We start from the raw sequence: 26,153 nt of genomic DNA, 5'->3' as shown, positions 1-26,153 counted from the left end.
TGAGACTAGGACACTTTGCATCCACAATGAACAGTATAGCCCATTCTTAAATTCTTGATATTTAATCTGCCTTGTTCCACCCATTTGTCATATAACTTGATGGCTAATTTACAGAAGAAGCCGCCTGTCAGGGGTTGAGCCCTCGTCCGACCCCCGCCTTACCTGACTGTGGGCCAGGGACAGAACCGCCTGGCCACAGAGCCACTACCATCTCGCCAGCTGACCAAGCAAGACGCAGGACAGCTGGGTGGGAGAGACAGCCCCCCCCCCAGAGCTCACCTGACGGGAGCAGTAAGCACGGCAGGATCACCATTAACCACCAGAGAGGAGGGAAGCAGGCTAGGGTCGGGGCCCCTTTAAGCCTAGAGAGGGAGGAAGAGGAGGAGCCGAGGGTGTGGCTGGGGAGGATAAAAGCAGGGAAGTCTGTAATGACAGGCAGTTCTGGAGAGGGAAGGCAGAAGCTGGAACCCCCTGCCTGAAGACCGAGGGCCTCAGGTCCTGCCTCCAGGGAGGAGGACAAGGGTGTTGTGAACCCCCTCCCCCTTGCTTGGTCTGAGGCTCCCTCTGCAGGGAACCCCAGGGAGGTGGACACACCCACCCAGGGGATCCCAACCACCTGACCTTTGGCACCCCACCTGGTGATCCCGAGACCCCCTTCATGGGGCACCCCTCACACCACCATCTCAGTGTCTCTGTGAGAGGCTCCTTAGATAGAGCCTTTGCAAAGGGAAATCTGTGGGAGCAGAAAAATATGGTCACTTGATCATTGGGCCCTGTGAAGTCATCCCAAATTTTCCTGACTCTGTGATGGTCAAAAGACCTTAAACGTTTCAGACCTTATTGCACTCACATTTCTTAATAGAGTGCTTTTATTTTAATAAGGAAGTACATTAAAAACAAATTTGGGCAGAGTGTGCAGATAGCAGAGCCACATGGTTATTAGAGAATGGTTTATTTTATTTTATTTTTTAAAGGACACTGAATAACTTCCTTCAGTAGCCACTGCAAAATGCCAGAATTTAACTTTAATCACATCTAATCAGACATCTTTTTTGTGTTTGTGTTTGTGACATTTCAGAAATCTTGATTCTCTGATTGTATTTCATGCATCTAAAAGTCATGTAATATACCAAAAAAAAGCCTCACATGCTTTATCCCAACATGTTGTCAGCCTTAAAGAGACGCTTCTATTATCTTGTAACATGTGGTTACGAAAAATGAAGTCCAAAGATACTAATATGTGTTGACATATCTAAAGTAGTGGTTTCCAAACTGTGTTCCATTGAATAATGGGTCTCCTCAGAAGTTTGCCAGAGATTCATCAATAAGAACACCAGCACCAGAAGACCAGGTTCTTTGAATGACAGTGTGCCAGTACACTTGATCTTCCCCTGCAGTATACAGCCACACTGCAGAGTTATGTCTCAGTTTACTTCTTGTGTCATGACAGCAGTGGCATAGCTCCAGGGGGGGGTGGTGTGGTAAGTACTGCAGGTGCAGCAACACGTAGTGTAAGCAGCCCCTCCCCCTTGACATCAGAGCCATTCTGGGCAGTGACGGTGACGTGCAGGAATAGCTATGCCACTGCACGGCAGTGAGACCCAACAGTTCTCCACCGAGTGCCTACGGTTGGCTGAAGACATTTGGTGCCGGAAATGAAGGACAAGGTCACACACAGCCCCAGTACATAGAAACAGTGTGTGGGTACTCCTGTCAACTGGGGTCTTCTCAAGAGGACATTGTATGGCATGGGGTAATACGGTTAGTTTTTGTTATCTGCTAGGATTAGGACCCTGGAAAACCTAGTGGATACCGAATTTGCAGATACTGAATCATTGAGCCTATGGAAAAAATGGAATTAGGTTCCAGGAGACCCTCTTCTCCTTACACTCTATGAATTTTATGAACCTGAATCTTAACTTGAAGTTTGTGGGGCAGGTGATAGTGAGGGCTCATCAACATCTGCTGCTTCCTCCTCCATGCTGGCTATCACTCAACTCATTGAAGGTTGCTGGACCAACAATAAGTCCTCAGAGTTCAGCAGCATAGAGGGAGTTGCTTCACCTTTCATGCTCCTCCACCTGTCTTTTAGCTCCTTCTCTGAGCTTGCCCCAGCCACAGAGTAGCTCTCAGGTAGCCTTGCAGAGACCTCTCGTCATCAGCCTCTCATCATCACCAGGGTTGTGAAAGTTCAGCTGAAGTCCCTGAGATGGTACTCAAGATGGTGAGGCAAGTCCAGAAATGGACACAAATGTGTCTGATTCTCCAAAGGCCAACATCAATGTCCGTTTGATGCAGAAAACTGACGCAATCCAGACAACATTCTAAAAAATGAGTATAATTGGCTGGATGCAATTATTGCAACCCCCCTCTCTCTAGTCAGGTGTATACTATATAGCTGCGTTCTCAAACTCGCAGGGAGTTTGAGGACTGCAGTAAGTCTTTGCAGGGGGGTAGGCAGTGGGGTAGGGGGAAGGCAGCAATGCGACCCCCAGGATTGCATCGCTAAGGGGGCTGCAGGGACTGGCATGTACTCACCAGTCCCTGCAGCAGACTCCCTGGGGTGCAGGGAGCCCTGCGCGAGCGTCTGCAGGGCTCCCCGAAGCTTAAAAAGTGAAGGCGCAGCGATCGCGCTCCACCTCTGGTTTAGTGCTTCACTTCCCCACTTCCGGGGGATCACGTTGCTGCCTCCTCCATACCCCCACCCCTTAAAAGGAAAGAGGCCAGGGCCCTCTGGCTGGGGCGTTGCAACGTCCCAGTTCGGAAAGGCCAGCTGTCTAGGCATCTTTTCTTCTCCCCCCTGCCCAGTGCCAGAATTACCTTCTTCCCATTAGGAAGACACTGTCTCTTCTCCTCCCACAACCTCTCTTGCCCCTGCCTACATGCTTGGAGCTGCACTAAGCCCTGTACCCAAGGGCACCAGTACAGTATTCGCGGATAATGAGAACAGAGTCAGGCCACAACCTGCTCAACCCATTATTCGTAAAGAATGTTGTGCTATCATCCTATACACCGTTATTCGGGAGGAAATGCCACTGTGCTTGGTGAGCTAAAGAAACACAAAGTTTCCCCGGGCAGGTTTGCAGGTAGCAAATTGGTCCTCCCAGATGTGCCCCCTGCGTAAAAAAAATGTCTGGCCAAAGGTGACAACCTCAGTCATTTTGCCACCTCAGTAATCTGCAGCTCAAAGCAAGCCCCTTCACCTCTCTTAGCATCAGCCCTTCGGGGTCCCTATATGGACTGTGTGTGATGCTCGAGGATCGTGCCACCCAGGGGGCTGCAGGGGCTTGGGTACACTTACCCAAGCCTCCTGCAGCCTCCCTGGAGTGCGGGGAGCCTGGCACGACTTCTGGCAGGGCTCCCCCCAGCAGGGAAAGTGGATGTGGAGCGATCGCGCTCTGCTTCTGCTTTAGCAACTAGTCTGAGTAGACAGGAAAATGTCAGATCCTAGGAAATTTCTGGATCCCCTCCTTTGGCTCCTGGGCCCCCCTTTTGACCCTGAGCCGGGGTATAAATTACCCCCCTCTCCTAGGCCTTGAACCTAACTGCAGTTTCTATTGATCTCAAGTTCCAAAGGATTTGCAAACTTTGGCAGTAGGGCTAAGATAAACAATGAGAGGATAGAAATAAAATGCTGCTGTGAGAGATAGTTTATGTTTGCTCTGTGTAAAGCAGTCAGTAAATCCTGAATGCAGTTAGATGCTGGCAACGTGGCTCTCTTTTTTTTCCCCACGTTTACCTTTCGTTCGCTGTTTTTAGAGGAGTTTGGATTCCTGTTGTTGCCTGTTTGTACCAGTTTCTAATTGCTGTTATTGATATGTGCATTTCAATAACTTAATGTGGCTCATTACTGATGCCAGCTTTTCTGGGTTGAATGCCTCTCTTGTATTTGTTTCTGGCAAATGAACAGTGCTTTCTGTGAATTCCAAGGTGCTCTGTATTCTTGAGAGATCAGTGGGGCACTTAACCCACATTAGACCTAAGAGGTCTGAGCCTTCTTCAGTAGACAAAGAATTTAGCGATACTGTCCTGGAGGATGTGTCAAGGGCAATACAGACAAAAGACTGATGTCTCCTTTAACAGCTTGATAAGTATCTCAGGATATTCAACCAGACTCAGTCCTGTTCTACAAAGTACTATATTTTCATTTAGCATAATATGGGTGAAAATGTGCACTATGTATGACAATGGTGAAGACTTATCTGTGCCCCGAGGGCTAAGTGCTATAGCACTTCTCAAGTGGAAGTCTCGATAGAAGAGATGATTGAGAGATGCTGGTGTGCTAAAAAGCAACATGAACTATGTTGAAGAATTAAACATGGATCTGTATTTATGTTGATTTTATTTTCTGCTTCAAAGGCTTATTTATTTACAGCACCAAACTCTCTTGTAAAAGTAAGCTAAATCATTCTTGTATTGACCATTTTTTTCATGTTGTTCTATTGAGGCCTCTTCCCAACTGAGTTCCTTATTGAATTGTATTTCTATGAGGGTATTGTAGGTTAGCAGCACATTTTATAGTACACAAAAGATGTGCCTTCTGAATTTTCAATGCCTTTCATATTGTTCCCCATCGAAAAAACATCTCTGAAATACTGAATAAATCAAAATAGAAACATTTGGCTCTTGACTTGCTGCCAACATTATTTTTCTCTAAGTTAACATTTGTTGGAGCAGTCTGTCTAGCCCACCTTTATCTATTTGATTAATATATGTGGAAAGGCCTTTTGAAACCCTCTGTTGCATTTTTTTTTGCTAAAAAGCTAGGGGATTCATACTGCATTTATCTTTAAAAATGAAAACATATTAGTGCAGGGTTTAAAGCATTTGAGATACACATATGTACACAAACTAAACTTAGACACTGTTTTCTGCAATTCAAGGACTCTTGTTTGATAGTGTCTTAGAATCAAATCCATAAGCCTATAGCATGTAATTGTTTAAATAAGGATTTCAGCTGAAACTGGCATGGCATTGACGAGCAGATTTTGCTCAGATATATGTAGAATTTAAGTGACAGGGGAAGCTGCATATTAACCTGATTAGAATCAGGTTCCAGTTATTTTTATATGCTCTCCTTGAAGTATTAATTCTTTGAAATGGTAAACCTACAGTCTGCAGCTCAATTTGATGCAGTTAGATAGGTGCATCCCTGGAAGTGAGGAATTTTGCAGCCAAATCATATGACCTGCTCAGCCAGCAGATAAGTACTTACAATTGGGTGTATCACATATCGTGCCAGTGCAGTGTTTCAAAACTTGATAGCAGTGTGGCAGTAGCCACGGTCGATGACCAGACAAGTGGTTGAAATTGAGGAGTAAAAGACGGCCAAAGTAGTTGTTGGTAAGCCATGAAAAAGAGGTGCATTTGTTTGACAGACGTTTGAGTTTTGAAAATACTATTCCTGTGGGAAGAGAGGGGTCTGAGGCATCAGGAGGGACCACCTCCGTCAGGTAGGAGCTGTCTTGCAAGGGAGTAGGCAATGGTGAACCAGGGAAGACAGAATTGCAGGGGAAACAGAGAAGGATCTGATGGATAGCAAAATAGGGTCTTCTTTGTTTAAGCTTTGGAATGTCCTCCTGCAGGAAGCTCCTGCTTCCTCTCCTCTCTCATCCCTTCAGAATGGCTAATTTATTGGGCCTTTGGATCAAATGAGAATGGGGAATGTTTCATTCTGTCATTTTTGGTCTTAGGACCTTATCTGGTCTTTCTGTGGTTTTAGTACCTGTGTGCATCACAACATTCCGACCAATGACAGACTGCATTTACAACAGTCTGTCGTTGGTTTACTGTACAGTAGCTGAAAACTCCTTATCATTGTGTTGGTGGCAGGGCCTAGGAGAGGGTGGTAAAGGGGGTAATTTGTACCTGGGCCCAGGGTCAAAAGGGGGGCCCAGGAGCCAAAGGAGGGGCCCCAGAAATTTCCTGGGATCTGACATTTTCCTATCTGCTGGGGACACTACCTTGACTGGGGACACTACTGATGCCACGTGGGTGGGTAGACCTGGGCTCCAAAGACTTTTCCAGCTGTCTCTACCCTCCCCTCACCCTGCTTTGCCCCTCCCTGCCCCTATTCTGCTCGCCCCTCACCATCCTCCCCTGCTCTGTTTCACCCCTCCCCCTTTGCAAAGGGACCCTCCAAAAAACTGCTTCATTTGGCTTCATGAATGGGCCGTCTGGTGTGAACAGGCTTGGGTGCATTTGGCCATTATAATAACTGCGGTTTGTGTGCTATTTGTATATTTTTGCATACTTTTGCAAAGACATGCTCGTATCACTGTACCACAACAAGGACCCCCAGAGTGTACTTTTCTGACTAATGATCTTTCAAAATTAAGTTTATTTTATTCTGTGACAAGAATGGTTTGAAAATACCATTACAGAACTCTTATACAAAAAGGCAGATAAAGGAGTACTTGGAACAAACTGTTCTTTCTTTGATTTTTGACTTTATTTCTCAAAAAAAGAGATAGAAAAATATTCTTATTTAATTGCAGTTTTTATATCCAACCCACATGTTTACTCAAAAGTAAGTGTCACTGAGCTGAGTGACACTTCAAAACAAATATGCTTAGAATTGCAGTCTTGGAATGCTAAGATTCCATATAAGAAAATGCTATTACTGTAGTATTTTTCTAGAAGCCCTTGTACTGACTTTACAATGTATCCCTCACTCCTTCCAAGCTGAAATGGTGAAGTAATGAAGGGGGCCTTCAGTGAATTAAACAGCTTGTTAGTCATGAAGGATCAGTGGATTGCATTCTCCAGAGGTTCCATGTACAAGGTAGTAGCGGCAAGATTGGAAGAGTAAAAATTCCTGGTTGCTGAATATACATTAAGATATTCTTCAAATTTAGTACTGGAAATAGCTTCATTTTCACAGCTGACTAATTTATTAACTTTTAACTCCAGTGATCCTGGCCAGAATGCAGCCACAGCTATAATTAAGGGAAGTGTTCTGAATGAATAGTTACAATGAGGAGTTACACTATACGCCAAAATACTCCGTCATTGAATTTACGGCTTTGTAACTCCACTGGGTACCTCCGAGCTATATAGTTGGCTACATGTTTTTCATTTTATCTTAATCCTGTTACAAGAATTTAAAAGGTTAGAAGTGTTGCATCCAGATTACTTCCTTCTGCCAAGACTGGATGCAGTAGAATTAAATGGGGCCAATGCTGGATCCCATTCTAAATGTTCAAGATCTTTTCTGATTTTAAACCCAGTTGCGTAGTGGGGGGGGGGGCCTGGTAAATACAGCAGGCACCGTAATGCATCATTTACTCAGACATCAATATCCTGAATGACTTTGACAGCGGGTGGGAGGGTCAACTTACATATGGCATCACCTCCCCGGCTACTCTATGGCCTTAAACCTTCTCTGTAGGTATATATTGTTGTTGTTTTAAGAATATAAGAATCTTCCTGGATCACATTACAGGCCCATCTAGTAAACCATTGGTTTCTAACAGCAGTAGCCGGATGCTTTCAGGAAGTTGATAAGCAGAGCATGAACTCTGCAACTTTTGCCTGCTGGTCCACAGCACCTGATATTCACATTTAGAGACAGTATACCTCTGGAGATGTATATCTGGCCAGCAGAGCTGAGAGTCATTAATAGATCTTTGCATGTCAAAACTCCTATCAGTGTGTGTTGACTCATTTATCTTGGAATCCTTCATCTGTGAGTCTCTTATGAACTTTCATCTTTGTTACAAGTTCTCAATAAATTAGCATTTCTAACATGGTACAGATATGGGTAAAAGTAGGATGTGGTCAGCTCTTGCCTCCATAGTGGCTGCAGTCCTTGGGCTTTTATTTGACCTGTGACTTGAGGAGTGATGTAACTGCGTAAGGGTGAGGCTTGCTCTTGGCTTCAAAAGTTGTTCTGTAGAATAAAAGAAATCCATAGGAATAATTCCCAGAGTTGCTGCTTTTGTGTCTTCATTGTGCTGCCAAACAAAGGCAATTCTTCACATGGAAATTTTGGGGGAAATGGCAGAGGCATTTTTGAAACTGAAGAGATATTTGGGTTATATTCCATCTTTGGGTTTTCACAACTAATTAACATATGTCTCTGACTATTAGTTGGGCAGAAAAAAAGATGACAAGAAGGTGTCTTGTTGTTTGGCCTCACTCCTACCTTACAAGAACTCTCTAGACCAGTGGTTCTCACACATTTAGCACTGGGACCCACTTTTTAGAATGAGAATCTGTCAGGACCCACTGGAAGTGATGTCATGACCAGAAGTGACAGCACCAAGCAGGAAAATTCTTAACAATCCTAGGCTGCAATCCTACCCACACTTACTCAGGAGTGAGTCCCATTGACTATCATTGTTAAAAGAATATACATAGTAGCTTGTTGAATGTACAGGTCTGTAACATTTTCCCAAATGCAGTCACATTCCATGGGAGCATCTAGTCTAACATATTAAAAATAAAATATTGAAATGAATGGGGCCCACCTGAAATTGGCTCATGCCCCACCTAGTGGGTCCCAATCCACAGTTGGAGAAACACTACTGTAGACTTGCAGAGGAACTTTAACAATTGAGCAAATGGGCAATGATAGCCCAGTGTTCAAGCTTAATGGCGCTCCACATGATGCAGATATGTATCTAATTAAGTCCAGAATATTTTCTCCGCACTCAACCAATTGTTCACATGGCTTGGGCTTTGCTTGGGAACCACAAAGCAGTGCCCCTAGTGTGGAAGTCGCTGCTTGGAAGGGCAGGTTGCTCATCCATTGCTTACGTGCAAGGATTTTCTTCACTGAACAGATGCAAGTATTTCCCCTACTCAGCAGATGCTTGACACTGATCATCTGGTGGGGAAGAAGGAAGGAGATACAAGCATTCAGTCCCCAGTCTCACAGGTGACCAATGACAGATTGCTAGATGTGTGGGTGTATTAACTTTGAGCTGATTCACACATTAATGTCTTAATGATGATCACATGGAAGCTAGCCCCACTCTGCCTGCTTGAGTCCCCACCACACTCTATATCTAAAGGTAGAAAAGGCTGGAGGTGCTTGAAGTATTTGCCCACCTCTGTGCACTTAATGAGTCAGGCAGAGAATGCAAAGAACTGAGGGAAGAGGAGGTAAGAATGGAGGGGAAAGAAGGGGGGATCTGAATTTCAGGTATTGATTTGAGCCAAGTAGCCAGATCTTTGGTTATAGGCTTCTGCTCTAAGTGGCATGCAAATGGCAGTACTTTCTCTTCTCAGTGCCTCTGCTGGGAAAGGGTTATGCAGCTTTATTCAGGTGCAAAATATTTAAATGAGTAGCTAAACTGCAAAGCTACAGCTCATTCTGTTAATGTGCTTTCCTCAAATGAAAGTTACAACTGAAAGTTCAGATCTGTGTGGTGTAGCAGATTATGGGGATGCTGAGGACATCTGTCCCACTTGGTGAACAGGCCGTGGAACAGATGTCTCAAATTTCTTCAAATCCAGAACATGCTGTCCGTTTTCAGTGATGAACAGCATTTCCTCCTCCTTGTCATCAACCACCAAAGTATTATCTTCAGTACATCATATGCAAATTCTCAAAGCATCATTTTGCTCTTTAGTGAGTTTAGATATTACAAAATGGTTTAATTATAAAAACAGACAGACCTAGTCCTGGGACCTGTGTAGCTGGAAATAAATGTGCAATCAAAACTGCAATTACCTGCAGAATTTAGTGTAAACAGATCAGCAATCACATAACAAACACAGGCTAGTTTGCATTCTGATATGAATACAGTTAGATCCAAAGCAATTTTCCTTTATTTATCTTAGCTGCTCAGCATAAATAAAGCAAGGGCATTGAAGCAATTAGCATAATTAGAGTATCGTGGTCAGGCCCTGTGTGATTTCTAGAGACGTTCTACTTTAGCATTCTTTTTCCCATACAAGACTTTCCCTGAGCCACTAAAACATCGCTCTGGGCATTTTTGTATTTCAAATTTGCAAGTTGTCAGTTTGAAAAACCCTTGACACATGGATGTGAAAGCATCTCACAGACAGCCACAGAAGGTACACTCTCTGCTTTTCATTACTAAGAAGCAGGGGAATTTCCTTTTTCAACTCTTTCTCCTGTTTGGCATTTAACTCTTGAAATGTCAGATGTAATTATCTTAACTACCAATGAAGATACAAGGGTTAAAAGCAGCCTGTTCTCAAGAAGGAGATGAAGTTGAGGAATCCATTTGTTGCCGGATCACTCAGTAGTTCTCATGGACTTTTTGATCTGATGTTGACTCCCTGTTCCTGGTAATGCAGTTTTAATTCAGGGGCAAACTTTAGTATTTATTCTTAATACACATATTAATCCTTAATATACATATATTAATCCTTAATATGCATATACATATAAATTCATATTTACAGGGTGACCCCCCAAAAAACCACAGAACCCATAAAAATTTTATTAAATCCTAAAAAGGTCCAGTAAATTTCAAGAAACTTACTGGACTCAAACTTATTGAGTTTGAGGAAGATGATTGTTCCAATATTTCATGCACAAAGTCGACTTGTATACCCTGAAAGAAAAAAGAAGAAAAATTAAAATTAACAGTTTTATTCAAAGATTTGTGGGTTCTGTTTTTTTTTGGGTCACCCTGTATTTTTCTCATTTCTGTGTACCATCCTTCCTCAAAGGAGTTCAGGGCTGTGTACAAAGCTCCTCCCCTACTTTAGCACAGACTTGAGAAACCATGCCCTCTTAAGGGCCCCACCTATCCACCCCGTTGCTGCTGCGGGACTTGTGGATGCAATAGTGCGCTTTTAAAATCTGGAGTCATGCATTGGTTCTAGGGACCCAATTTTTATCCAACTTCCCAGCACTGATGCAGCTGCAGTGCAGCCCTGGGGTAAAGGAACAAACATTCCTTTACCTTGAGGAGGCCTCTGTGACTGCCCCCGAACTGCAGGACAAAGCACATGCCCTGTTGGCCGGGCTGCATTAGTGCTGGAAAGCTGGAAAACTAGATAGAATTGGGTCCAAAGTTTCCTTAAGACCATGTGTGAGTTGCATGTTAAGGCATGGGAATCTAGCCGCCTTGGGTCCCTTTGGGGAGAAGGGCGGGGTATAAATAGAGTTATTATTATTTAGATGCTCTAGTCTCGAAAATCCAACTCTGCCATCAGGGAGGGGAAGAGGATGTGTCCTGGGCCAGTCGCTTCCCTCAAGTTACAACCTCTCTGCCTGGGAGAATTGCAGGGCAGAGAGGTCAGAGTGGGAGTAAACTTCCTCTCCTACCTGCCCACCCATCTGCAAAGAGTCAGCTGCCAGACCTGGGTGAGCTGTGGAGGGCGGAAGGTCACGGTGGGGAGGAGGTGAAACAGGAGGAAAGGGAAAACAGGGCATGCTGAAGTGAGGGGGGAGGCAAAGGGGTGATGAGTAAAGCCTAGGAGTAAGAGGGCTCAGAACTGGACAGTGCCCTGAGCTCGAGTAGACCCTGCAACATAGTTCAGCTCCAGAATTTCTTCTTAACTAATTCTTGCATCTCTACTTAATGTCTACATTTTGTATTCTGATACAAAATGCACGATACAAAATGCAGGAAAATGCTTTTCCTTGCATGAGTTCTCCTCTATGGAGAACCCGTGCAAGGAAAGCGCCCTACAGGTAGACCACAGCTGCGATACAAGGACATCTGCAAGAGGGATCTGAAAGCCTTAGGAGTGGACCTCAACAAGTGGGAAACCCTGGCCTCTGAGCGGCCCGCTTGGAGGCAGGCTGTGCAGCATGGCCTCTCCCAGTTTGAAGAGACACTTGGCCAACAGTCTGAGGCTAAGAGGCAAAGAAGGAAGGCCCATAGCCAGGGAGACAGACCAGGGACAGACTGCACTTGCTCCCAGTGTGGAAGGGATTGTCACTCCCGAATTGGCCTTTTCAGCCGCACTAGATGCTGTTCCAGAACCACCGTTCAGAGCGCGATACCAGAGTCTTTCCAGACTGAAGGTTGCCAACAACATTCTGATAGCACCTGTTGGCTTGTTTTTGGTCACCAGCATTTCTAAGTTTGAGTCTCGCTTCATTGCCGAACATTTTCCTTCAGATGGTTTGGGTTTTATTGCACGCTTTGCCTTTTGCACCAAATTCTTTCTTTTGTTACTGACTTTAGCACCCTCGTGTAGTTTCTCTTCTGTGATCCTCATCTCTGAGATACCTAATGGAAGTATTTACCTAAAGCAAGTGTTTTGCACCTCTTTGCTTTCCACAGGCTTTTATTTTGGTTTCCCTCCGAACATTCAGTGTTTCTCTAGCTGGAGAGCAAGCGAGTGGGACACTCCGAGGGGAAAACAGGCCCTTTGCCTGGGCTTCCTTTCTCATTCCAAAATAGTTCAATTTAGCAGCACCCCAAACGTCAGAAAAGGCTTTCTGGCTTCACGGCGATCTGCTCTCTGATGCAATACCAGCCCTCCTCAGAACCTGGTCTCATCCCATTAAAAGGATGAACTGCACTGAGACTCCATTCCACTCTGCTGCGCTGGGAGCGCAACTGCTGATTTGATGGGACAGTTGCGAACCTCAAACCCATTTCCAGTTTGTGTCTTCCTGTTCTTCCCTCCCCTTCAGGTCTGGCCGCATGTCTCCTGCTGTTAATTAGCTCAGGACCATATTACTGCAGACTGCCAGGGCTTGGATAGGATCCAAATAACCCTCACCAGCCAGGCAAACTCTCCCTGTGCTTCCTTCCTCCCTCCTCTCAGAACTTCTCACAGGAATGCAGAGCCGACTCTGAAGGGAGGGACTCATGTGCCTCCTCCAGGCTAACCAATCCTGCATCCAAACCAGCACATGGCTCTAGAATTAGGAAAACTGAATGAGTTGTGTGTGTGTCTGTCTATCTATAGACTCACATACACACCTGTATATAAGCCCCCATAGATTTGTACACACACAGGCAGGCTGACCGACCATAACCCGCCTCCCTTTTTCTTCAAATGGGGTTTTTACAAGTATTATTCTATGAGTGGAGTTCAGAGAACCCTACATTGCTCCAGATGTTTCCCTTCACGGTGCAGTAGTTGTCCTGGCTGCCAGCTCTTGCTCTTTCCAGGCTTCCACAGGCAGCTGCAAAATACACCTCAGGCTGGTTCTCAGGATGTGATCCATTTCTTGCCAGCTGACTCCTTCATGTTCCTTCATCTCTAGCCAGCTGCTTCTGGTCACCCATTCAAGGCGAGACCTGAGCTGATCCTGCTTGGCTTTTTCAAACAAGGCAATAGCTCCACCTCCAGATCCCACTTCTGGCCTATACCTGCCCTAAATTTGCCCTCAAAATCTGGTGCAGTATGCCCTCAAAATCTGGCATAGTGGTACTGTTGGGGTAGTATAGAGTCTTGGGCTTGATCTGCAGGAAGATGGCGATCACCGTAAGACTGCTCTCAGCCTGTATTCCCGCTGAGGGGTCCACATCACTGCAAACCCCTTTGGCTGCTGTGCAACAGAGTGGCAACATCTGGTGTTGAAAATAAGCTCCTTGTCCTTCTTTTCAAAGCCCTTTGTGGTCTCCCACTCCCTACCTGTCAGCAGGGCTGGATTAAGCCAGTGTGAGGCCTGTAGCATATAGGGGGCTCCCATCTTTATCACCCTCCCCCTGACCCATCATGCCCTTCCCCACCCTGTTCTGCCCTCCCCCTACCTTTCCACTGGTGCATGCAGAGCTTACTGCTCCAACACTTGCTGGTCTTATGTAGGCACTGGCAGACTGGCATAGGTCATCCCACCGGCAGCTTGAACTCTTCTGCTGTCATAACATACTTTTCAGCATGTTTGCAACAGCCAGCGACGGCGAAGAGCATGCTGCACTGGTGCGGAGCCACAATCAGTGAAGTTAAATGGGAACCAAATGATTTGTTCGCACCAATGTCATTGATAATGATTGCGTACCAAGCAGTCTGCAGCTTGACAGACTTGCCCGATCATGAGATGCCAATGTCACCAGAGACAGCTTGCAAGGATTTAGTGTGGGGCCCTCAAAAGTGTGGGGCCTGCACCATATGCTACTTTTGCTCATATGTTAATCCAGCTTTGCCTGTCAGCCCTCATATCCTGTGACACTCTGGACTGGGGTCTTCGTTCTTCTTCCAATTTCTCCATCCTCGGTCATTCAAAGGACTCCTCCCTCAGTGAACTCTGTCCTTTCTCCTGTGCTGCTTCTTATGCTTGGAAGAACGTTCCAGAACATCTCAGGGATGTTTCCTCTCTTGCTTCCTTTAAACCCACTTTTCTGCAAAGTGTTTGACACAGTGTCTTGGACTTATTTCCTGTTGTTAAGCTAAACAGGTGGGATTTCACAGGTTGGCCAGGTGGGGCACCACCTGAAGTTTCACGCCTATCAGGGGAGCCACTTCAGGAGGCAAACCCCTGAACCTTTAGTACTGGTGACAGCTGTAGCATCCAGTGCATTACCCCAGTGCTCCAAGCTCGTACGTGCACTGCCTCTGGGAGGCTCAGACACCCCTCTACAACCCTCTAGAGGTGATGGCAGCTGAGCTCCCCTCGCATTCGGAGGGTGGGGGTGTGCCCCCCCAACAGCCATGTGACAACCCAAGAGACGGGTTATGTCAGAATGAAAGGGAGGGCACCAGGATATAGGTCTGTGGTTATCTTGTGTGCTCCCTGGGGTATTTGGTGGGCCACTGTAAGATACAGGAAGCTGAACTAGATGGGCCTATGGCGTGATCTAGCGGGGCTGTTCTTAAGTTTAGCTTTTTGCTGTAAAATGGGCCATTTTATTGATTATATAAATCAATCAGTGAAAAATCCAGCAACAGATCCTGACTAAACTCCTCCTCTTTTAGTGCTGGCACCTGCCATGAAGGAGACAGGTGCCACTGTCACAGTTCCCCTTTGACCATTTGCATCCTGTAACCAGAGATCTGACCCCTGCTTTTCCCAATCAACCACTGGAAGTGGGGTCAAGGCAGCCAAGTCGCACCCTTTAAGGCTTTATGGACAGGCTTTAAGGTAGACTTTGCAACTCAGGCCGAAGGACCTCCAAGCCAGCATCCCCGACCCAGCCAGACATGCTCGGTACTGGTTTCCTTTCTGGCCTCTACATACCTTGGAGTGCACACGAGATCACTACTCCTATTCTCAGCACCACACTATACCTGCCAGCAGTGACCAGCCTGGCTGAACTAACAGCACACCTCCAGGAACTGTCTGAGGCAGGCAGCAGCAGCCGCCATTCAGGTGAGAAGCAAAAGATTCCTACTGGCCCCCAGAAAAGCAGCCAGCAAATCTCAGACTGACCCTAGGGTGTGTGGGATGGGACACAGGACCTCCTGAGCTCTGAGTGGGGAGCTTGAAGGGTGATGTGCCAGGAAGCACTGCCATGCTCTACCTTCACCCTCACAAGTACCAACACTCGTCTCTGCCTTGCCTTGTGTAGGACAAGGCTGAACAAGGGAAGCCCCCTCCATGATTGGCAGAGCGACTGCATTCTCTTACGCAAGTTACCCTGCACATGCCCAATCTCGTCTGATCTCGGAAGCTAAACAGGGTCAGGCCTGGTTAGTACTTGGATGGGAGACCGCCTGGGAATACCAGGTGCTGTAGGCTTATACCATGATCTCGGAAGCTCAGCAGGGTCAGGCCTGGTTAGTACTTGGATGGGAGACCGCCTGGGAATACTGGGTGCTGTAGGCTTATACCGTAGTCTTTCAAGACTGAAGCTTGCCAACCACTTGTGAACATGGCAGGAAAAAGTGCAAAGCCTTGCGCTGCTCCTCTCTTCGCTTATGCACCCGTCAGCAAGGAATGAATCCTTGCTTGTTAACCCATTGCTCTGTGTGTCGTCAGAACCCAGGAGCTGTACTTTAACTACGGTTTATAAACCAGGCTGTGAAACAGGGATCTGCAATGGTTTCATTAACCAGAATTCTTGTATCCCAGCTCTGAGCCCAAACTGAAGAGGAAGGGGGTGGACTTGCCGGTCCATGCTGCCTCATTCATGATCCCAAAAGTCATGGTTTGCTGGATTGTCTTCACTGGTCCTCAGTAAATTTTGTTTCAGGAAGTAAAGGTTAGGCATAAAATCGGCCACTCACATGAGGATAGCTTCGTTTTTCTGAAGCATGTCAGAAGTATATGGCTTCCTGATTCCTGTGACCAGCCACCTGACAAGTGTCTCTGCAGACACTCTAAAATGTATCCCTGAGAGAAGATGCTGCGTCAGAATGAAATATTTTCCTTCAAAAGAATAAATCAAAACAGTGCTGCTGCTTATCAGTGTTGTTCCTGATTTCTCCCTAACTTAAATAAGTGACAGATCCCTATAAGTGTCTTCAAACAGTACTTTACCTGGAATAACAAAATTATTTTTCTGTTTTTAAAATGCTGTGAGAACAGCTCTGTGTTAAATATAGATCCCAGTGGCACCACCGGAACTAGCAGCACGAAGCACTGTGAAAGCCATCCTCCTGGCTCCATTGGCACCAGTGGGGTTGACAGGATCAGGCCATTAGTTAAGTTAAGCCCAAATGTCACCAAACCATGTCAGATTTTTGTGCTTTTTTGTGACCTATTACTTATCTTTCTGGTTCTTTGTTAAATTTTGCCAAGTTCTTAGAAAGCATGAATTCATAGCAATTAAATGTTCACTCCTCACCGCACCGCTTTTAGAATCTGTGGCCTTGTGCTCTGAGATGCTTGCAACAGTACATAAGAACATAAGAAGAGCCCCACTGGATCAGGCCACAGGCCCATCTAGTCCAGCTTCCTGTATCTCACAGCGGCCCACCAAATGCCCCAGGGAGCACACCAGATAACAAGAGACCTGCAAGGCCTCCTGGGAATTGTAGTTAAGAACATAAGAACAGCCCCACTGGATCAGGCCATAGGCCCATCTAGTCCAGCTTCCTGTATCTCACAGCGGCCCACCAAATGCCCCAGGGAGCACACCAGATAACAAGAGACCTGCAAGGCCTCCTGGGAATTGTAGTTAAGAACATAAGAACAGCCCCACTGGATCAGGCCAAGGGCCCATCTAGTCCAGCTTCCTGTATCTCACAGCAGCCCACCAAATGCCCCAGGGAGCACACCAGATAACAAGAGACCTGCAAGGCATTCTGGGAATTGTAGTTAAGAACATAAGAACAGCCCCGCTGGATCAGGCCATAGGCCCATCTAGTCCAGCTTCCTGTATCTCACAGCGGCCCACCAAATGCCCCAGGGAGCACACCAGATAACACCAGGGAGCACACCAGATAACAGCAGAAGCCATTCGTATTTTCTTCCCATGCAGAAAGCTACCCTCGTAGGTGTTATGCATTCATGTGATGTTCAGTGTTTAAAGCAACCACATGAATCTGTCCTTGTTGAGATCATCCTCCGAGACCCATCTCCAGACTCTTCTGACAACTGAAGCGAGGTGGCTGCTACCTGGGAAAAAGGTCTTTTCAGTGGTAGTTCCTCTTCTTTGGAACCTGCTCTGGAGGGTTGCTTTCCCTGTACAAAATATGATGAGTGTTCAACAGAGTTGCCATTTTGGACTTCAGTTTTATGTATGTTTTTACTGCTCCTATTTTATTGGAGACATCTGTTTGTGATTGCATGATTTTAACTTTGCTATTGTTCCTCATTTTATTATTGTTTATTTTTTGAAATGGCTTATTCTGAGCATTTTGAGCCTTCAGGTAGCTTACAACAGACTTAGAGCCTTTCTAACTTTCCAGCGCCAATGAAACTGCAATGCAACCCCAAGGCAAGGGGTTGCATTCCCTTCTTTTGAGGAGGACTGCCCCTCCATTGCAGGGTGCAGCACATGCCCTTTGGTATGGCTGCATCATCACTGGAAATTTGGATAGGATTGGGCCCTTAGAGTAGTAATTTCCACTTGCCTGTTTGCATGAGTGCAAGCCTTGCAGGGCCAGTCCCTGAGCAACAGGCAGCCGGAGCAGAGTCCTCTCTGGCAGGAAGAGGGAAAGCAAGCCCTTTTTTCCTGTCCTAGTATCTTTGATTGCCATGGGTAAGGATGTTTTCTCTTTCAGAATGGCCACAATACAGTGTTCGAAACCCTTAGAATGCTTGCACGTGAGACACAAAGTGCTTTGGATAGGAGTTCAAATAAAATGATTTCAGAGAGAGTGTTTTTAGCCTATCCCATTTAGCATAAGAGTAAAAAACTTGGCATTTCTTAGCATTATCTGGATTATTAACGATTCCCAGTAATATGGGTGCTTACACAGAATAGTGTTGGTATGACGCCATTTCATGGAATGACCGCAGAAATCTCAAACCTAAGCAGAAAGTGTCATTTTTTTCCATTTCTCCACAGCCACCCAATCGTTCTGTACCAACACAGTGTCTCTTGAAAGCCTGTAGGCCTGTGCTGTCCACGTTCTCAGAATGGCCAAACCAATTACCGCAAGTGCCCCATGGCTCCTTTTCGTACAGTGTCTTGTTGTGACATCAGAGTCGATTGACCAATGGCACCAAGTTAAGTCAGGCAGGCAACACAGTGATTGATAGGCCATTGCTAGAATGAGGTGGGAGGACAAGGGGGGAGGGGCAGGGCAGTTCAACTGGTGCCAAGAAGCAAGAAACCCCTTCATTTTTATGGCGCTGCATTGCATCCTAAGAGAATAAGGTGAATTTTTTGATTGTGCTCACACACCATGATACTGATAAACCCTTTGTTAATGCTACATAAAGAGACAGATTTTCCCAGGATTTCAACTTTCATATCTGGAGATGAATGGTACTTAAATGTATTTAAAGTTAAAAACAAAACAAAAAAAACAAAAGAGCAGATTAAAATTATAATGCTGTCAGGTGGCTGTGGAGCAACGTTACGTAATGGAGGATCACCCTTTCTGTTGTAAGCACCTCATAGGTTTGGTGAAAGGGCCGCGACCACCTTTTCCTCTTCTCTCACCTTCGTTTTCTTCATCCTGCCCATCACAAAACAGATGGGGAAACACAGGCTGGTCTTGATAACTGAGCGTCTTCCTCATCTCCTATAAGCAGCTTTCCAGCTCTTTGAGTCATGACTACTGGCCGCAAAGATACAATATCAATGTTTCATTTTCCTTCTACTTTTACCCCCTTTCTTCCCCGGAATGAAATGTTGTCTACTTGCTCTAAAGGTCCACGTTGGCTCTTTTACCGTCCTTTGTGTCGACCTTAAAAATTCCCTTGTTCTGTATTTAGTCTGAATAATTACCAAACAATTTGCAATTAGAACTCCAGGACATGACCTCATGCCAATTTATTCCTTCTTCTGCTCCTGTATTTAATACATTTCAGATACTGAAAATACCAAATCTTTGTCCTTTTTTATTTTGATACTTATCAGTAATGGAAACATTCCAAAACAATCAGCCAAATACCTATGCTTTGTTCATTTATTGCCTTCTCTGAAGATAAATTGACTGTACTCAACTCTCTTCAGCATTTTTCTTCACCTAGATATTATTGCCTTGTGCAGCCACCCCAAGGTGACTGTTATCACTTAATTAAATCCTTGCACGCTGGGAAGCAAAAACAACATTGTTCGTTTATAACCCCAAGGAGCTTTCTTTAAAAAAAAAAAAAGCCAGTGAGCTTTCCCCTTGTTTTATTAACTTATTCCTGGCTACAACAAGACACACTTTGTTGATGAGCAAAAGGTTGTATAAGCTTTTTATTTTCCAGGTAAACTTATCTATTTCCTGGGAAAGAAGTGTGAGCATTGCTACAAAAGGGGGGGGGGGTCTTTTGCCAAATCCTGCAATTCTAGTAAAGGTCTCTGTAAACATCAAGCGAGGGAAGGGGAACAGGGGAGCAGTAGGCACAGAATGAGAAAATAAAATGCAAACATAAAATTGGAACAAGGCAAAAAGTGAGATGACCCCCCTCTAGACTGGAAAAACCTATTGCCAGTCTCCAGCAAAATTGTCATTGCAAACAGCTCTTTTGTCGGACGAAGATATATCAGAGCTCTTTATGTTACTGTCTGGGGCAGCCTCTTTTTATTAACCTCTTGGTTAATGTGCTCTCTCTGTCCATCGATTTCCGGCTGAAAAAGACTGAGCTTTTGCTTTTACCTTTGTGTTTCACCTCTACGGGGCTCAGCCTGGTACTGCCAAACAGTTGAAAACAGTAAAAGGGAAGAACTGGAGTTGAACCATTCATTGGTGGTGAGACCTGTGATCTGCTTTTATGTTGTCTTAAGTGCTGCACTTGATATTAGTAAGTTCACACGAAGCCGCACGTCCCCCTTCAGCGCCGGTACGGTGATTTAGTTGCCTTTTAACTCATTTCTAGTCCATTAAACCGAGGCCTAGAAAATAGGTTTATCCATTCTAAAATTTTGGCTCAAACAAGCAGAGGCATTTGCTCACAATGCTAAATCATTTTGCGACCTGCTGTGTTCAGCCACACAGTAGACGCTATTTAAGATTATAATCCTTGCAAGAACAATTTTTGCAGGCTGCACTCGTGTGTGTGAGAGGAAAGAGTCCGTGTGTAGTTATTGGATAATTAATAATTTTGAAGAGCCCCTTATTTTATGAGTGCTGTATTTAATCATTAGTGTGCAATGCTGTACAATGAGAAGTTGCTTTCCTGGAAAATCAGATTCTGATGTCCATGTCCTGCATGTAATATATAGGACCAGACATGCCTTGATGAGCGCTGTCTACCTGGGAATTATAGCAATTCCTGAAATCTTAGGCACTTGAAAAAATGTCATGGAGATTGCAGTCCTTCCAGTCTCTGGGCACTATTTCCATAGTGCTGTGTAACCTGTGATCCCAAAGATGACTGTGGAAAGGGAATTCAGTGGCCTTCCCCCCACAGTTCATTCAGGGGATTTGTTACACTAGCAGGGAATCGGGAAAAGCATATCAGAACGACAGGCCCGGGAACTTGTGCTGCTGGGTGATATTGAGGTGAAGTTACAACACTGGTGGGGGAATTAACAAAGAGACATTGTTTTGGTGCCACAGCATGTTCGCTGCTCCTACTCCCTCCTTGGCAGCAAGGGTGCTTTTGCCCTGATCCACTGGTCACTTGGTCACTAAGAGCCACTCTTAAAATTCTGCTGGGTGCTTTGTACAAGGGGGAGGGCTTGGTATTTAAGGATATATGCTGCCTTCATTCTTCAGTCTTCAGACATGTCATTGTCCCCCTGCCCCAGTTAGCACTGAGCTGGTTGCCTTTTGGAGCCAGGCAGAAATGGTTTGCTACCCACCTGATTGACTTTGGATTATTTTTTTTTTTCCAACCCCAGACTGGTGGCTTTGGGTTGGGTTCCCTTAATCTGGTCAACCACATCTGGCTGGTATGCTGCAGGCCAGGGAGTAGGAGGTAGGGATTTTTGGTGTGCACTCTGAGGTAAGCAGCGTCAAAGGGGTGTTCAGTACCAATTCTTAGCTCAGGGCGACTGGCTGGTAATCCCTTGGATTTAGATTGCATAGCCAAACCCAAATACTTTCTATCCTGGGGTAGACGGTGCAGTTCAGCTTCCTCAACCCCTTGGTAAGCTTGGGCTGTCAGTTGGTGGCCCAGCAACTTGGAGTCAGGATAGGTGCGCCCAATTGAGGAAGAGGCAATATTTTTGTCTCATCTAAATTAGAAGCCAGTAGTAAGGGGGTGAGGAGTTCTTGATACAGGACATGGACCAATTGTTTATGATTCATGATGGACCCATCAATAAATGTAGCCCAACAGTATTCAGATTTATCTTGTTTGTTTATTGTGTGGGGGGTGAAAGGGCAATGCAGAGTTGCTGGGATTCCAGGGTTGTTTGAGAGGATTAGACTCTAAGGTAAGAAAGAGAGGAAGTGAATCTGTGGAGGAGCAGGGAAAAGAAGTGAACAAAATTACCGAGATGAGGTTTTGGCAGAGTTCTGAGGAAGAGGGATTCGAAAGTTGGTAGAATCAGGTTCAGAAAAGCTACTGGTCAGGGCATGGTAGGAAAATTACTCCCTGCCAAGAACTGAAGGAGAGATCCAGAGGGGTGCCTGAGCTGCAGTCCAGGAGGGAAAATCCATTACGGGGTACAAGCTGTGATGTGTATGTGCAACCTCCTGATTTTAGAAATGGGCTATGTCAGAAGGCCAGATGCAAGGGAGGTCTTCTGTTATCTGGTGTGCTCCCTGGGGCATTTGGTGGGCCGCTGTGAGATACAGGAAGCTGGGCTAGATGGGCCTATGGCCTGATCCAGTGGGGCTGTTCTTATGTTCTTAAACTACAATTCCCAGGAAGCCTTGCAGGTCTCTTGTTATCTGGTGCGCTCCCTGGGGCATTTGGTGGGCCGCTGTGAGATACAGGAAGCTGGACTAGATGGGCCTATGGCCTGATCCAGTGGGGCTGTTCTTATGTTCTTATGGGGACCCCAGGGAGAAATGGAGGGTCACACGAAGTTGAGGGCCAGGCCCAGTCCTTAGTGCTTATCCTGGGCACCAAAGTCACTGCAATTAGACTTGCTTGAATGAAAGAAAACAAATGATTACTTGGGTGAATGTCCACTGTTGAGTCCAAGATTGCTTTTGTGATGTTGTGAATCTCATGATTGTGTGTGTAACTGGGGCAAAGATGGATTCCAGAACCTAACAAGAGAGCTGCTCGTGGGCATTGTCCTGGATGCCAGACAAAGACTAGGATATTGTTCAGAAAATAAAGGACTAATGATCCTTCATGCTCCAAGGCATCAAACGTGATTGGGTTAAGGTATATCTCAGGCATTCACTTGAATGTAGGCCAAGGAGTCAAGGAACCATGAATGGGGTTAAGGATCCAGGCAAAGAATAAACAAGGCTTTTGGCCTCAGAGGTGAGAAAGCTTCTATTTCCTTCCTCTGATTTATCACAGGCCTTGGCCACGTCCTGATCTTTTTTGATGAACCTGTCAAAATGACCATCCATGCAGGGAGACATGGCAGAAGTGGGAATGCCTGGCAAGAAAAGTCTAGGCAGTCACTACTGTGCAAGCACTGGGGTAAAGCTTGTGAGTATTTATGCTGTCTCACCGGACATGTAAACAGCGCACTGATACTAGTGTCAGGGGAATAGTTACAGAAATGGCTGCCAAATCCCTCCCACAGAGGGGAGAGTCCTTAATAAGGACATAACTATTAACTGTGTAAAAGTTGTATATGCTTCTCATCAGCAACATAGTTCCATTCTCCGAAGATCTTCTCCCCCAGGGACTCAGTGCCAGTGCACCAATGCAGGCAATTGCCCAATGAAAAATGGTGGTGAGGCAATGAAGTGCAAAGCTCCAGGTCAGAAGACTTTCTGTTTAAGGCTCCCTTCTTCTTGGCAAGGGGGCAAAGCATGGAAAGAATTCTCTGATCTGGCCCATATACAAGAGCTCTGTTGACTTTCCAGTGACAAAACACCGGGAAGAGATTATCTCCTCCCTGGGCGCTGTCCGTAGTCCTGAAAAGACTGTCCCCAGCCACTCCTCTAATCCGGTAGTTCTCACACGTTTAGCAGAAACGCACTTTTTAGAATGAGAATCTTGTCAGGACCCACCAGAAGTGATGTCATGACCTGAAGTGACATCATCACTTTTATTTTTATGATATATGTTAATATGTTTTTATCTGTTTTAAATTATGTTTTTAATCTGTTGTAAGCCGCCTTAAGTCCCCTTGGGGAGAAAGGTGGGGTAAAAATAAAGTTATTATTATTATTATTATTATTATTATTATTATTATTAAGCAGGAAAATCTAACAATCCAAGGCTGCAATCCTACCCACACTTACCCAGGAGTAAGTCCCATTTACTAACATTGTTACAGGAATATATATAGTAGCTTATTAAAAGTGCAGGTCTGTAACATTTCCCCAGATGCAGTCACATACCATGGTAGCATCAAGTCTAATGTATTAAAAATAAAATATTGAAATGAATGGGGACCCACCTGAAATTGGCTCATGACCCACCTAGTGGGTCCCGACCCACAGTTGGCGAAACACTGCTCTAATCTATAGGAGGTCAATCTTGAGTTGAACTTTGCCTGCCTGCAGGTTTTTTGCTCTCTCCATCAGCCCCTAGACTGGAGGATGAACTCCCTTAGAACTCCCACCTGCCCTCAGCTGTGGTAGGACTGGACAGTCAGTGAATGAAGATGTTGCTTGCCGGTAGCACAGCCAGAGAGGGGGCATGCTAAGTACTGCAGATGCCTCAATGCTCAGTGTAAGCAGTCCCTCCAGTTTGCTGTTGCTGCTCAGAATGGCACCTTTAGAGAGTCGGAGGGGCCGCTTACCAGGTGATTTGCAAGGCCTGCAGTACTTACCACACCACTCCCTCCGGCTAGGCTACTGCTTTCTGCTGTGTGTCTATCTCTTTATATTGAGGCCCTCATGGCCTGTACTGCCCCTACTCTTCCCCTGAAGGTCTGCTTGCCTGAAAAGGTCTTTGATTCTCCCCCCCCCCCCCAAAGAACATTTTGGACGGGAGAATGATGCTGCAGGTGCATCATGTTTCAATAAAAACACCCACAAGCAGCACAGTTCAAAACAAAACAGAATAGTTCTGCCACTGAACTTCAGGCCTGCTCTCTGGGTTGTAAATACTGTCGCTATATGAAATGAATACAAGTTTACAAGCCTAAGAGGAAACTAGGCACCAGCCTGGAGATGCCAAATAGGTAGAACCAAGCTTTCTTTTTCGCTTTTAAATCAGTGGTTTCAACCTGTGGTCCGTTGGCCACAGGTGATCCATGAGACCCTGAGAAGTGGCCCATGAGGTCTCAGGGGAAAAAGAAAAAAGAGCATCTTCTGTCGTTTCCAGTGCCTTGCCAAGTGAGAGAGTGGCACGGACCACCAAGTGAGAGACCCCCACGGACCACCAGAGAGAGAGTGGCGAATGGACTGCCTGCAGCTGCACTCAGCACTGAAGTGTCAGCTGTGTTGGAGGAATTTAAAAGTGGTTTCCTCTTTGGGGGGAAGCAGAGTAGCTTCAGCAGCAGACCCCCCCCCTTGATTGGGTATCGCCCCAAGGAACCTCCCTCACCCGGCTAACTGCTAGTCAATAAAAGACAAGAGGCAATGGCTTGTTAAAGTTGCAAAGGAAGTTGTTTTACTCATGGTTCCATAGAATGCATATTTACAGCATCTGATTAGGATCAGAGGTTCAGCTAACTTAGAGATAGCAAGGCCCTAAGAGCTGCCTCGCCCTGCATGCCATGTGCTCAAGATGGCGTAGCCAGTAGAGCCCTGCTGTGTGCCATCTCGAGAGGTCAGTGGTCAGAGAAGAAGAGAGAGATGCTCGGAGAAGACGGGAAGGTTATAGGGTCTGGGCCACACCCCCACAAAGGTCACAGAAGAGAACGGGTAATAAAGAGTAGAATCACTGGGCCATGGCTTGACCCCTTCTGGACAGCATCCTGCCACCTCTGGACAGCAGACGGAGTTGCTCCAAACTTCAACAAGCTGTGTGTGGTCCATTCTCCACCCCCATGGACTACCAAATTTGACTGTATTTTTTATGTGCAGTGGGGTGGGGTGGGGGGGTTGCATGTGATCCATGACAATTCCCATTTTTGTCTCAGTGTTCCGTGGGCTCCTAAAGGTTGGGAACCACTGTTTTAAATGAGAAAAAAAAAACACACTGGGATGTGTTAAAATTTTAACAGGGAAACAGTGAGGGAGAAGGTTTTCACTCTTTCTCGGAAAGTCAGGCTCTGGTCAGAATTCCTTCTCACAGCTGCTCCTGCTTCCAGATGTATGTCCAACAGGGAACCCTGCATCTAGAATCCTGATTCCAGGATTCCGGGGGGGAGAGGTTACAGTTTGGGGCAGTTTGGAACTAAGGAGATGGAAAGAGTCAAGACTGCAAATTCCTCTACTCCAAATTGCAGCCTTCTTTGGTGCTTCGTTGTATACATTTGCATATAATGGTTTGTCTTGTAGTCTGAGCAAGATCTGGGTTGACTCTTTGAAAGTATGGCTACAATGAGTAAGGGGGTTTGGGTAAAAATGGGGGGAACTCAATAGTCCTCCTTTAGATTGGCAGCCACATTTCCATTTTCTTTTCTTTTCCAAGGAAAGCTCTCTTTTTAAAAAAAAAAAAAAATTGTCCTATGAGACATTTGCTATTTGCTAGTACTCCCCATGCCCTCGTGTTCCTCATAATTAATTTCCTCCCCCCACTCCCAGTTGTGCTTTTGCACACATACTGTGTGAAGCTCCAGGCCACACATCTTGATCTG

The 26,153-nt window shown here is 45.6% G+C and overlaps 1 protein-coding gene and 1 pseudogene across 1 annotated transcript in view; both read left to right on the top strand.

The window, feature by feature from the left end:
* The window catches only part of NPAS3 (neuronal PAS domain protein 3), an 847,937-nt gene that overhangs the window by 528,646 nt on the left and 293,138 nt on the right, over positions 1-26,153 (top strand). The window lies entirely within an intron of this gene.
* Positions 15,452-15,568, top strand: LOC136638311 (5S ribosomal RNA; annotated as a pseudogene).

This window comes from Tiliqua scincoides, chromosome 1 (genome assembly GCF_035046505.1).
Source record: "Tiliqua scincoides isolate rTilSci1 chromosome 1, rTilSci1.hap2, whole genome shotgun sequence".
Classification (NCBI taxonomy): domain Eukaryota; kingdom Metazoa; phylum Chordata; class Lepidosauria; order Squamata; family Scincidae; genus Tiliqua; species Tiliqua scincoides.
The sequence above is the reverse complement of the archived record's forward strand: the minus strand, read 5'-3'. Positions and strand labels throughout refer to the sequence as shown.